At 44.2% G+C, this 13996-nt stretch overlaps 1 pseudogene; it reads right to left on the bottom strand.

The window, feature by feature from the left end:
- Positions 1-9436: 9436 nt before the first annotated feature.
- Positions 9437-13535, bottom strand: LOC110304531 (E3 SUMO-protein ligase NSE2 pseudogene; annotated as a pseudogene).
- Between the last annotated feature and the right edge of the window lie 461 nt (positions 13536-13996).

The following is a 13996-nucleotide window of genomic DNA, read 5'->3' as shown; positions in this document are numbered from 1 at the left end:
CGAAGACCACTCTTCTTTTCTAGAGGTTCAAGAAAGACTTCTTGGGGTCACCCGTAACCTTTTCTTTTCCTTAAAATTTGTGTGTATGTGTGCGTGAGCATATTTGTATGCGTGTATGGTGTGTGTGTATGTGTGTGTATGGTGTGTGTATATGTGTATGTTGTATGTGTATGTTGTGTGTATATATGGTGTGTGTATGTGTGTGTGTATGTTGTGTGTGTATATGGTGTGTGCATATGTGAATGGTGTGTGTGTATGGTGTGTGTGTGTGTGTGCGCGCGCGCGCATGTGCACAGAGGCCAGAGGAGGGTGTTGGGGCCTTCAGGGCTGGAGTTTTTATGGGATGGGATGTTTAGCTTGTTAGGCAGTGGCTGGGATCTGAACTCCTGTCCTCACGGCTGTGCAGCAAGCACTCTTTACTGTGGAGCCAGCTCTCCAGCCCTTCCTTTACACTTTTCTTTTTCTTATCTAATTCATTAATTAGCACAGCCCTTTGGATCCACCTCCAAAATAGTCCTGTAGCTGAGCATGGTGGTCAATGAATGTCCCAATATTCACAAGGTAGAGGTGAGAGAATCAGGAGTTCAGAGTCATCTCAGCTGTATACTGTTGTTAGGCCAGCCTAGACTACATGCAGTTCCCTCCCCTAAAAAACAAAAAAACAAAAAACCTGTAGTGAAGTGCTCCCATCCTTTCTGCCGTCAGCATCCCAGTGCTCCCATCTTCTCTGTGTCAGCATCCCAGTGCTCCCATCCTCTCTGCTGTCAGCATCCCAAGCTCCTTTGTTCTTTCATGGAGTATTGAAGACACTTCCTGCCTGGCCATTTTACTTCAACCCTTATCCCTAACATTCTACAAAGATTGCTTGTGTGTGTGTGTGTGTGTGTGTGTGTGTGTGTGTGTGTGTGTGCAGTGCCCTTGGGGGCCAGCAGAGGGCATCAGATCCCCTGGAGCTGGTGTTGCTGGTGGTTGTGAGCTGCCTGATACAGGAACTTGGAACTGACCTCTGGTCCCCTGAAAGAACAGTGAACACTCTTCTGAACAATCCCTCTAACCTCCATTTTATTTTATTGAGTATGTAGACCAGGCTGGCCTCAGACTCAGGGATCCACTCTGCCGTCCGAGTACTGGGATTAAAGACATGTGCCACCACTGCCTGACTTTTTAGGGTTAGGTTCCTTATTGAGGGTTTTAATAGAGCAAAGGGTAGGAAATGCTCTCCCATCTCATGCTGGGAACAACAGTACTTCAAGGTTTATCTTCTGGCCTTTTTCTTGGAAAGTTTCTCTGAGCTGGGCCTGTGTATGGAGGTGCCTGCTGCAAGCTGGTTTACATTAACTGAAGGAAAAGGAAAGAATTGGAGACAGAAGGCAGAGATAATAGGTTTCCCACTTGTTTACATTACCTATCAAAGTAGTTTAAACCAGAGGCTAAGCCATTTCACCCTCTGTCAAAACAATATTCTGAGCATTTTACTTTTCTCATTTATTTGTTTATTCATCATGTGAGTGTGTGTGTGTGTGTGTGTGTGTGCGCGCGCGCGTGTGTACATGCACAAGCATACAAGTGGAGGTCAAAGACAACCACAGGAATTGGTTCTCTCCCTCCACCATTATAGATCCCAGGAATCCAACAACCTTAGGTCATAAGCTTTGGCAGCAAGCTAGCTCATCAGCCCAGAATTTAGTGAATAACAAGAAAGTCACAAACTATGCCAGATTTTCTCCGAGCCTGACCTGGGGAAGTTTTTGCGGTGTTCCTTGTCCTGAGGCATTGGGGGTTTTGCCATGGCCACACTTATGTCAGCAATACACATTAACTCAGGACTGCATCTGACCTTACACTCGCTCAGAGCTCCCTCTGACCCTCACAAGTGTTCCCTTCTCCAACTATGGGGTGCTCAAGGGATGTGGTCTTCAGGAAGGAGAATCTGTAGATTGTGAACAATCAATCTATGATATTGATCTCTGTAGACAGAATTCCAATTCCTCAAATCAAGATGTTCTTTAAGTGTTTTTTCTCAAAGGATATAAGCTCAAGGGTGTTGATTAGTTTAGAAGTAAGAGGTTTGTGTTGGAGAGATGGCTCATCGGACACTGATGCGCTTGCAGAGGACCCAAGTCCAGCTCCTAGCACCCGCATGATGGCTCACAACTGTAACTCTAGTTCCAGGGGATCCAGCAAACCCTTTTGGCCACCTGAGAGAATATGGTGGACGTTCAAATAAGGCTTGTCTGTGTGTGTCATACATGTACACACAGAATATTTAAAAGACAGACTATATGCAAACATGTAGTCCCATGCAATTATGTAAGGCACACATACACACATACACAAACACACAAACACACACACCACGAGAAAACAGAGTTATTTCACACGCACATCCACAAACACACATACACACAAACACACACATATACACACACACCACAAGAATACAGGAAATTATTTCACAGGGAAATGACAATATGGTAATTATGGTAATAGTTTCTTTCTGACCCTCATTTGTTCAGAATTTCTATCATGTGGTTTTTCATTCGCTTGGCTGTCCTGGAACTCCCTCTGTAGACCAGGCTGGCCTCAAACTCAGAGATCTGCCTACTTCTGCCTCCCAAGTGCTGGAACTAGAGGCATGTGTGACCACACCCAACTATTAAAAAGAAAATAAAGGAGGACATGAGGTTCCTAGGGCCAAGGAGAAGATTACTGTAGCTATGAGGGAGAAAACAGCCAGAGGCAGCTGGAACCAGGCAGAGAAAGGAGGGGTTGGGGTATGCCATCCCAGGTGACTCCGTAGCAGGTACTAGGCAGTAGGACTGAGGGAGACTGACTGCTAGATTCCGCTTTGATATGTTAAACAGACGTCCCTTAAGATTGTGCTGGGTTGGAGATCTAACAGCTATGTGTTCTTTTCAAGTGCAACCTTACTTTTTGACCCTACCAAGTTCTTCCTGGTGCTAGGGATTGTTCAGTTCCTGCTTAGGAGTCTTTACCACTGGGCCACACTCCCTGCACTCTGTGGAGAGAAAAGTAGAAACGACGACTCAGAACTTCAAAGTAAGAATAGCAACAAAATAAGCCCATTGCCATGCCTAAAGAGTTGTCCATAGTTTGAGGGTATACAACAGTTAAAAAAAAAAGGGTGTGTGTGTGTGTGCATGAGAAGAGCCGAGTCATAAAGTATTTGCCATGCCAGCATGAAGACCTCAGTCTAATTCCCAGAAACCATATTCAAAACCAGGCATGGTTGTTCATGCCTATAACCCCAGCTCTGGGAGGCAGAGATGGGAAGGTCTCTGACTCTCACTGGCTAGCTAGACCCTTAGACAAGCTCCAGGCTAATGAGACCCTGTCTCAAAAACCGAACCAAACCGAACCGAACCGAACCGAACCGAACCGAACCAAACCAAACCAAAAACAAAAAAACCAAGGTGGACCCCCGAGGAACAGCTTAGGTTGACCTCTGGTCACACACAATTTGACCTTACCTACTGCCCAAAGAATTTTAGAAGAATGACTTTCAGAACAGATGGTAAGATCAGAGAGACATAAGTTGCTAAGTGATGTAAGAGTTTAGGGATCCTACTGCAGGAGGAGGGTTCTGATTCAATCACACAGTTCAGCTGCCAGGACTTCCTTCCTGCTCATCACAGGTATCCACTGGTACCAAGAAACTGGACACTTGTGATCCCAGCACAAAGGAAGTAGAAATACGCTCATCCTCAGCAATACTTTTGAGGCTAGCCTGGGCTACATGGACCACTGTTTTATGGGGTTAAGAAAAAAGTTGTAGGGCTAGAGAGATGGCTCAGTGGTTAGGAGCACTGACTGCTCTTCCAGAGGTCCTGAGTTTAATTTCCAGCAACCACATGGTGGCTCACAACCATCTGTAAAGGGATCCAATGCCCTCTTCTGGTGTGTCTGAAGACAGTGACAGAGCACTCACATAAAATTAATACGTCTTAAAAAAAAAAATCTTGAAGCGGGCGTGGTGGCGCACGCCTTTAATCCCAGCACTTGGGAGGCAGAGGTAGGCGATTTCTGAGTTCGAGGCCAGCCTGGTCTACAAAGTGAGTTCCAGGACAGCCAGGGCTATACAGAGAAACCAAAAAATAAAAAATAAATAAATAAAATAAAATAAATAAATAAATAAATAAATAAAATAAAAATAAATCTTAGGAAGGAAGGAAGAAGGAAGGAAGGAGAGCTTTGGGGGCTGCTTGGCAGGAATTTGACATTGGGCCAGAACGAGGAAGTAGGCTTCCCGCAGGAAGGAATCTGATTTTGGCCAGAACACGGAAGTAAGCTCAGGAAGGAATCTGATTTTAGGCTAGAACAAAGAAGTAGGCTTCAGGCAAGAGTTGACTTTGAACTAGGACAGGGAAGTAGGCTCAGATAGCCTGCTCATCCTGTTGAGCCCCTGGAAGCATTGACCGTGGGACTTTGTTTACTACCATGCTTTATCCTTGACAATTTGTGTTTGTTGCCTCGCTTGTTCCTTAACCCAGGACTGACCTTATTCCTTGCATGTAATTAAAATGGTGTAAAAGCAGACTGGGAAAAAATAAACCTGCCTCAGCCTCAGAACTGGCTGGGGTCATGCTACAGTGCTGTCTAATTGTCTTTTTTCCTTTTTAATCCTCACTCCTGCCCTGGAGAACCTGTTGACTGACTGAGCTGGCTTGGTCAAAGGAAGGAAGAAGACATGGAGAGAAAGGCAGTAGTCAAAAAAGAGACAGCTTTTAGAGGAGAGGGTATGCCAAGTTTTCATTAAACCATGGCTTGCCCATGAAACTGAGGGAAAGATGGCTTCTATCTTGTTTCTTTGAGGCAGGGACTTTCAATCAAACCCAGAACTTTCTCTGGCTAGTCTCATTAGCAGCCAGCTTGCTTTGAGAATCTTGTCTCTGTCCTACCAAGGCCAGAATTATGGGTGGGTTACCACACCCACTGGGCATGCATTTTTGGTTTCTGGGTCTACTTGCTTGGGAAGCAAACATTTGAACTGACAAACCATCTCCTGGTCCTCGTGACTGGTGGTTTGAGGCCAGCCAAACCGCATAGCAAGATCTTGTCAGAAAGAGAGGGGAAGGGAGGGGAGGGGGGATTTGATCTGGGCTTCTTAGAACTTAGAAATGATGGCATATAAACCTGTCATGGGTTTGAGAGTCAGGCAGAGCAGGAGGGGTGCACACTCTTTCAGAGGAGCAAGCAGGCACCCAGCAGGCTACTGGGACATTAGACCACAGGTTCTTCAATTTTTTTTTTTTTTGCTTGTCTTTTCTTCGATTTCTTTAAGGGATTTTACTTTTCCCACTTCTTTTTAAAAGGCCTCTATTATCTTCATAAAGTTGGTTTTCAGGTCATCTTCTCGCGCTCCAGCTGCATTGAAATATTCAGGTCTGGCTGTCATAGGATAGCTGGGCTCTGATGGTGTCGCACTGCTCTGGCTGCTATGTTCCTACTCTGGCAGTTAGGCATCTGGATTTGGGATGATTGTAGGTCTAGATGCTGATTTCTGAGTTTGTTCTTGTTGGATGAGTGCTTTGCTCCTTGATTTCTGTTTCCTCTTTGGTTTCCGTGGCATGCATTCTTAGCAGCTTATTTGAACTCTGAACCGCTAGGGAATCTCTGACCAGGTTTGGGGCTGGACTTCTGGTAACTTGCTTGGCCTTTGGTGCAGCAGAGGGGGGTGGTCTTTGTTTTTCTGATGGGTGTGGCCTGCACCTGAGCAGCTGGAGTCTGTTCTTCTGACTGGTGTGGCCATGGGCAAGCCAGTGAGGTGGGATGGGAGTAGGGGGAGAGTAGAATAGGTCTTAGGGACCCAAATCTAGGGAGTGGAGCAGCTCAGCTGGCAGGGGCTCACTCACCTGCTCTTCTAACTGGGGTCACCTGAGCAGCTGGAGTTTGCCAGAATTGAGGGCAGGGGCTCCATCACTGGGTGGGCAGCCTCACAGATTCTCTTGTGGCCTCTCTTGCCCAGAGGCCAGATCGACAGCCTGTGGTTTGGTTTGGGCCTTACCATGGAAACATGAGCCTGTGGAGTCTAATGAGGTCACTCACTTCTCACTGATCACCCACACCAGGCCTGAACCCATGGCTCAGATACTTTCAACATCAGTTCAGAGGCAGGACTTCCAGAAAGAGGAGCTTTGTGAAGATAACACAAGACACCCAAAAAAACTCCCCGGGGAAGCTTGTTTCTGCTACAGTTTGCACAATGCTGTATTACCCCCGTGTGATGCTGGGGAGAAAGAGAAAGTGAAAACACCAGTGTGGAGCTCAGTGCCTGAGCAGAGGCTTCAGCTGGAGGGAATTCCCAGTCTGCTTGTTTTGGCATTGTCACAGCGCAATCCTGCTGGGTAGTGGAAACCAGCCAGGCCTGACATCTCTAGGAAGAGTCATCCCGGCTCAGAGGCAGACATCCCGGCCCTAGGCTTTTCTTCCACCCTCACCAGCAGACAAGCTGGCCCAGTTGCCATGTTTGATTTGTATTCAAAGACAGAGTGTTTCTGGGGCACTCTGGCTGCCTTTTCTTTTGCAGCTGCTGGTACTGTGATTGCCTATGCAAAGGCTGAGTATCATAGCAACCCTTCCAGCAACCGTGATGGGCATTTGCAGGGGGCGGGGCGCCCTCCAGCCTCTTTGGATTAATAAACCCTGCAGCTCACAAGGGAGGAGCACAGGATTAAAAACAGATACCTTACTCTCAAATCTCTTGCTCCTAGCTTCCCCTCCTTTCCCCTCCCCCTTCCTTTCTCTTCCTCCTTTAGTATTGGGCAAAGAATTTAGTTCCTAGCTCCATGTAGCCATCTCTTTTGAACTAGCAGCTGGAGAGATGGCTGAGGGATTAAGATCAAGGTTTGGTTCCCAGCAGTCACTTCGTGGTGCACAACTGCCTGTTATTCCGGTCCCAGGGGATCCAATACTGTCTTTAGACCTCCTCTGGCACTGCACATATATGGTGCACACACATACACATTAAATAAGTAACATTTTTTAAAAAACACAAGTACTAGCTGGCCAGTGCTCGTGCACACCCACAGTCTCAGTATGCTTGGAGGCAGAGGCAGGTGGATCTTTGAGTTCAAGGCCAGCATGGTCTACAAAGTGAGCTCTAGGACAGCCAGGGCTGTACAGAGAAACTGTCTCAAAAAAATACAAAACAAGGGGCTGGAGAGGTGGCTCAGTGGTTAAGAGCACAGACTTCCAGAGGTTAAGGTCTTCCAGAGGTCCTGAGTTCAATTCCCAGCAACTACATGGTGGTTCACAACCATCTGTAATGGGATAAGATGCCCTCTTCTGGTGTGTCTGAAGACAGCTACAGTGTGCTCATATGCATAAAATAAATAAATAAATTTTATTACAAAACAAAATAGATAAAATATGAGTACTAATGGATAACCTGAAATGCACTGTGTATCCATATAACCAGACTGATGTGGCTAATCTAATCTCCTAGTCTTCTTCTCAAATTAAACAAAAATTAAAATTTACTGGGATGATAGCTTAGTAGTTAAGAGTATTTAATTGCTATTCCAGAGGAAGAGAACCCAAGTTCAATTTCTAACACTCATGTTGAGTGACTCACAACTACCTGTATCTCTCTCTAACTCCAGGGGATCCAACATCCTCTTGTGCTCTCTGTGGGTGCACACATGTAGCACACATGAATATAGACATGTGCACACAATCACACACACACATACACAAAACCACTGTGGTGGTGCACACCTATAATATCAGCACTGAGGAGGCAGAGGTAGATCTCTGTGAATTTGAGGCCAGCCTGGTCTACAAAGTAAGGTTCAACCTACCCAGCACTACATAGTGAGGCATGTATACATTTTTTAAAAATGTAATTACATTTATATATTTATTTGTGATGTATGTGTACACACAGACATATTAACCACCGATCCATCATCCTGGATTCGTCTCCCTGCCCCTGAATTCTAATAATTAATTAATTAACTGGAAACAAGAGTTTTACCATGCCTGCCTAGCTGACCTGGAATACTTATGTAGATTAGGCTGACCTTGGATTTGTGCCAGTCCTTCTGCCCTTGCCTCCAGGGCATCAGAATTACAAGTGTGTGCCACCAAACCTTGCCCATCAGAGATAGAGTCTTTATAGTATTAGGCCTTCTGTAGGCACAGGTCCATTCTTAGCCTGTTGAGTGAGAGGCTAGGAGGAAGAGTGTTGTCTTCTACCCAAGACAGCTGAGCAGTTTTACAGTCAACAGGAGGTCATGTAGGTGCAGGGGCTATGACCTTACCGTCTACATCAAGTCAAAGATAGGGAGCGAATCCCCAATTCCCCCACTTAGTTTATGGAGCAGGGGCATTCTGCGGCAGCCCATGAAGTTCTGAGCATGGCAGCTCTGGGGTTTTCCCTGTCTGCATGAGACATATGATTCACTTTTCTGCCTCATTTCCTTTCTGGACTCTTGGCTCCAACTCTTGACTTGGTCATTTAGAAAAAGAACACTTCTTGGAAACGGGCAACACTTGACCAAGCCACTTACAGGGAGTTGGATCTTCATGCATGCATGGATTAAATGCATTTAAAATAAGCTCCAAGATTGGCAGTGTTAGTGCACGCCTTTAATCCTAGCACTTGGGAGGCAGAGGCAGGCGTATTTCTGAGTTCAAGGTCAGCCTGGTCTACAGAGTGAGTTCCAGGAGAGCCAGGGCTACACAGAGAAACCCTGTCTCGAAAGAAACAAAAATAAAATAAAGTAAAATAAGCTTCAAGCTACCAATAAAACATTAGTCTTACTAATTAGGAAAGAAGTGGCAGTACTCCTTCTTGGCGTCATTTGACCTAGAGCGAACCGAGATTTGAATGCTCTACTTTGTACTCCTTGTGTCTTCTGTCTTCTTGTCTGTCTGTTGTATGAGTCTGAATCTGTGCCTGCTTAGTGGCTGTCTTGTAAATCTGTCCCTGTCCCTGTCTGTCTGTCTGTGTGAATGTGTCTGTGCGTGTCTTTCCATAACAAAGGGCTTTGTGCTCTGTTTCAGTGAACAGAACCAGAAGCCTTAGATGGAGGAAGGAAGGAAGGAAGGAAGGAAGGAAGGAAGGAAGGAAGGAAGGAAGGAAGGAAGGAAGGAAGAAAGGAAGGACACTTTACAGAAAAATTTTACCCCCTTTGAAGATTATCAGTTTTATTTAAAATTTCAGAGCACTTGAAAATAAAGAATATAATGTATTTGTGTTTTTATTGTATAATTAAAAAATGCTTTCAATTACAATTAGCTATTAAGTGTTACCCCAAACACAGTGTGCTGTTCAGCCAGCCTCTATTGCTTTCTGATCCCACACTCAGACAGCTGGGGTAGAGGTAGGCTGCTGGCATCCCTGTGGGCAGGTGGCTTGTTCTGATTCATGGTAGCTTTTTCCTTCTTGCTCTTGAGGGCCTTCCTGACATTCTCATGACTGTGCATCTATGGCTGGTTTTTGGCAATGGGCCTTCTTCTTCCTCTTGCCTTGCTTGAATTCGATCATGGGAACAATGGCTTTCCTTTCATAGGTGTGGCCACACGTTATTTTTCTGTGATTTCTGCATTTCCATGTGTGTTATGGGGCAGATGAAATTGGTCTGCGTTTGGGTCAAAATCCTATCCTCCTGTCCCATCTCTCTCTGCACACAGACCCAGTGCTTCTTTAGTTTCTCAGCTGTTGCTTAAACTGCACAAACTTTTCATTGTCTTTAAAGTCTGCATCAGAATGCTAAGAATGCTAATCCTGGAAAGCCAAACCATTCTTCTTCACTAATCATGTTAAAACTGATATCTTTTCTGGACGTTCTTCTTTTACATGATTTATTGTAGGCTGGGCAGACTTAACATAATGCTTTGTTTTTTGTTTTGTTAGTTCTTTTTAAGATTTATTTATTATTATATGTAAGTACAATGTAGCTGTCTTCAGACACCCCAGAAGAGGGAGTCAGATCTCATTACAGATGGTTGTGAGCCACCATGTGGTTGCTGGGATTTGAACGCAGGACCTTCGGAAGAGCAGTCAGTGTTCTTAACAGCTGAGCCATCTCGCCAGCCCAACATAATGGTTTAGTTTCCGACCCATTGAATTTAGCAAATTCAACCAGGGCCTTATCCATATTGTACTCACGACTCAACTTCAGACCACAAGGTCCAAGGCATTATAAACTGTGTCCATTCCAGAGCGGATGAGAGAGGGGAAGGCAGACTGGACACCACTGAAAGATACGTAATGAGTGAACCCCTAATTTCTATTGGGGTGCCTGGCATCTTGAAATTGTTACCTGACTGCACTCCATCTAGCTCAGTTATATGTACTTGAATGTCAAATGCCCAGACTTCACCCCATTTTATAGAAATCTTTAAAATATTTTTACAAGGGATAAAGTCACTGACTCCAACTGACCTAGATAATATGCAATATTACAAATACCATTGTTTATCAGTCAATAACCAACTTTTGTATTCAACATTTAGGGTGAATATTTATTTTGAAAGGATACTTTCAACCTCTGTGTTTGCAGCTTTCAACAAATGATACACAGGCATTGCTCTGGGTCGGGGCATGGAAGAGTATATAATTTGAGATTACAGCTCTGCATTAGCTTAGGTTGTAAAAGTTGCTTACATGGAAATCCAAGGCAAGTAAGGTTAGTTTTTTATTGCTTTTTTAGAGGCAGGCTGAGTACACAATCTTGAGTCTGGAGACTTCAAGGTGTGATATTAATGTGTCTGTGAGGTCCAGAGGAAGCTGCAGTCTCTTAGAATGTAAGAGATATTTTCGTCATAATGCATTGTCGCATGTGTAGACATACTCTAGGGTCCTCGGGGTCCAAGGAGCACCAGCAACATTAATAATGAGATGAGGATGCAGCTCACTGTTTAGCATGTGTGTGAACAGGTTTAATCCCAAACATGCATGGCATACACACACACACCACATGCACACACAGGCTGCATGTGCACACACATGCACACACACATACATACAATGCTACATGTGTACACACACATGTGCACATACATAGAGTGCTCCCTTATCTGGTACTATATCTCAGCCTCTTCCTACATACTTTCTCACTTTCTGTAATTTATTCATAGGGTGATTACAGATAACGAAGGTGAACTGGGGGTCCTGGTTCTCATTTGTAGATGAAGAAACCTGGGAAGAGAGACATTTGGGGACTTGCCCAAGTTATAAAGTGGTGGGAGATTCTTTGGACCCTCTACTTTGTTCTTGATTTAAAAATATTGTTTTGTTATAGTAAACATTCTATGTTTTTTCATTTGTTGATACATTCTTAAAATTATTCAGGGTTTTTTTTTTTCTTTGTAGTTTTCAGTGTTAAAGTCTTTTACCTCTTTGCTTAATCAATTTCTAAGTTATTCTTTCTTTCTCTGTCTGTCTGTCTGTCTGTCTTGCTGGGCTGGGACCCAAATTGAGCTCATATGTTTAGCAAGCACTTCACCACTATGCTACACTCCCAGTTTGGCATTTATCTACTTATCTGGTTCTATTGGTTTTATTTTATTTTTATTTTTGAATTAATTAATTAATTAATTAATTTGAGACAGGGTTTCTCTGTGTAGCCCTGGCTGTCCTGGAAGTCACTCTGTAGACTAGGCTGGTCTCGAACTCAGAAGTCCACCTGCCTCTGCCTCCTGAGTGCTGGGATTAAAGGCGTGTGCCACCACGTCCTGCTGGTGCTATTGATTTTAAATGAAATTATTTTTATATTTTTTCCAGGATGTTCCTCCCTAGGTTAGGAATATAATTGGTATTTGCGTGTTACTGTATATCCTAGAACTCTGCAAAATTCACTGGCTAGTTTTAATGATTTTGACATTTCTACGTATGAAACAATGTCACCTGTGAGCAGGCAGCTTCAATTCTTTCTTTCCAGCGTAGACATCTCTGAAAAAGATGGAAGGGCAGGAAGGGAAGAGTTTCGGGTGAGCAGCAGCGAGGGGTCCTGGAAATGAGCTGCTTTCTTAGTTTATTTTTATGGTGTGTGTGTGTGTGTGTGTGTGTGTGTGTGTGTGTGTGTACATGCATGTGCCATACCATATGGGTGGAGGTCAAAGGGCAGCTTGCTGACACTCGTTCTCTCTTTCTACCATACGGCTTCCAGGAGTTTAACTGAGGTCCTTTGGCCTCAGTGCAAGTACACGCACTTGTTCAATCGTTTGCACACAAACCCATTTTTTTTTTTTGTATTTTATTAATGCATGTGTGTGCGGGCAAGCCTGTATATAACTGTGGAGGTCAAAGGAAAACTTGCTGGAGTTGGTTCTTTTTTCCCACCGAGGGGTTATTAGTTATCAAACTCAGGCTGTCAGGGTGGGCAGCATGCAGCTTTACCCACTGAGCCGTGCCTCCAACTGGTGGTTTGTTCGTCTAATTTTTTTACACTCCTCTCCCCTTTTCTTGCTTACTTGCTCTGGCCAGCATCTCCAGTGCACTTAGTTTACCACTTAATGTGGTGTGCTAGCATCCGGTTAAGGACATTTGATCAATATTCACCAGGGGTACTAGAATGTAGTTTTCTTTTCTTACAGAGCCTTTGTCTAGCTTTGACCTCAGGTAACTTGGACCTCATAGGATGTCTTGGGAACTGTTCCCTTCTCTTTGGTTTTTGGTAATGTTTTGGAAGAATTAATATTAATCTAAGTTGAGCTGGAGAGATGGCTCAGTGGTTAAGAGCACTGACTGCTCTTCCAGAGGTCCTGAGTTCAAATCCCAGCAACCACATGACAACTTACAACTATCTGTAATGGGATCTGATGGCCTTATCTGGTATGTTTTAAGACAACTACAATATGCTCATATACATAAAATAAATAAATAAAATCTTTAAAAAATATTAATCTAAGTCTTGGAATTTACCAATAAAGCCTTGTTGTTTGTGTGTGTGACGTGACCATGGTGTCTCTGTGTGTGTCTGTGATGTGTGTGTGTGTGTGTTGGTTACACAACTTTGAGAGTGTGTGTAGTATATGCCAACCTCTGGTGGTGATCTTCACTAGCCATCCACCTTGGTTTTGAAACAGGATCGCCCACTGGCCTGGAGCTCACCAAGGGGCTAGGCTGGCTACCCAGCAAGCTTCAGAATTCCTTTTGTCTCTGCTTCTCCAGTGCTGGGATTAACACCTGTGCACCTCCATCCCCAGCTTTTAATACAGATTCTAGGGATCAAATTCGGGCTCTCAAGCGTGTACAGCAAACACTTGACTGACTGAGCCACCCCCAGTCCAGGAAGCATTTGATTATTGATTCTTTCTCCTTATTCCCCTGTCTATCTAGATTTCCTGTATCTTTGTGATTTGGTCTTGGTTGTGTGTTTTCTAGGAGTTTGTCCTTTTTGTTGATGGTGCTCATCAGTAATTTCCTCTGTGTAAATTTATTGAGTGTGTCCTACTTTTAGTTATTTGGTTCTTGTCTTCCTCCCAGCCCCCTTAGTTGGTGGTTCTAGGGATCCCATAGACATGAATGTCGGTACCTTTGTGTCTGGCCTAAGTTCACTCAACATCTTGTTTCTCCCTACTTTCTTTCTTTCTCTTTCTTTCTTTCTTTCTTTCTTTCTTTCTTTCTTTCTTTCTTTCTTTCTTTCTTTCTTTCTTTCTTTCTTTTTTTCTTTCTTTCTTTCTTTCTTCCTTCCTTCCTTCCTTCCTTCCTTCCTTCCTTCCTTCCTTCCTTCCTTCCTTTCTTTCTTTCTTTCTTTCTTTCTTTCTTTCTTTCTTTTTCAAGACAGGGTTTCTCTGTGTAGCCCTGGGTGTCCTGGACATCACTCTGTAGACCAGGCTGGCCTCGAACTCAGTCAGAGATCCACCTGCCTCTGCCTCCCAAGTGCTGGGATTAAAGGCATGTGCCACCACGTCCAGCTTGTCACTTACTTTCTTAAATGCACTCGTTGGAAATTCAGATGCGTAGAAGGGACAATAAGCCTTGTCCTTTCCATAATGATGAATCTGAGATGACAGTAGCTAATTA

The sequence above is a fragment of the Mus caroli genome, unplaced genomic scaffold (genome assembly GCF_978045245.1).
Source record: "Mus caroli unplaced genomic scaffold, Mus_caroli_1 scaffold_13, whole genome shotgun sequence".
In the NCBI taxonomy this organism is placed as follows: domain Eukaryota; kingdom Metazoa; phylum Chordata; class Mammalia; order Rodentia; family Muridae; genus Mus; species Mus caroli.
Note: the sequence above shows the minus strand (reverse complement) of the source record. Positions and strands in the feature narration are given on the sequence as shown.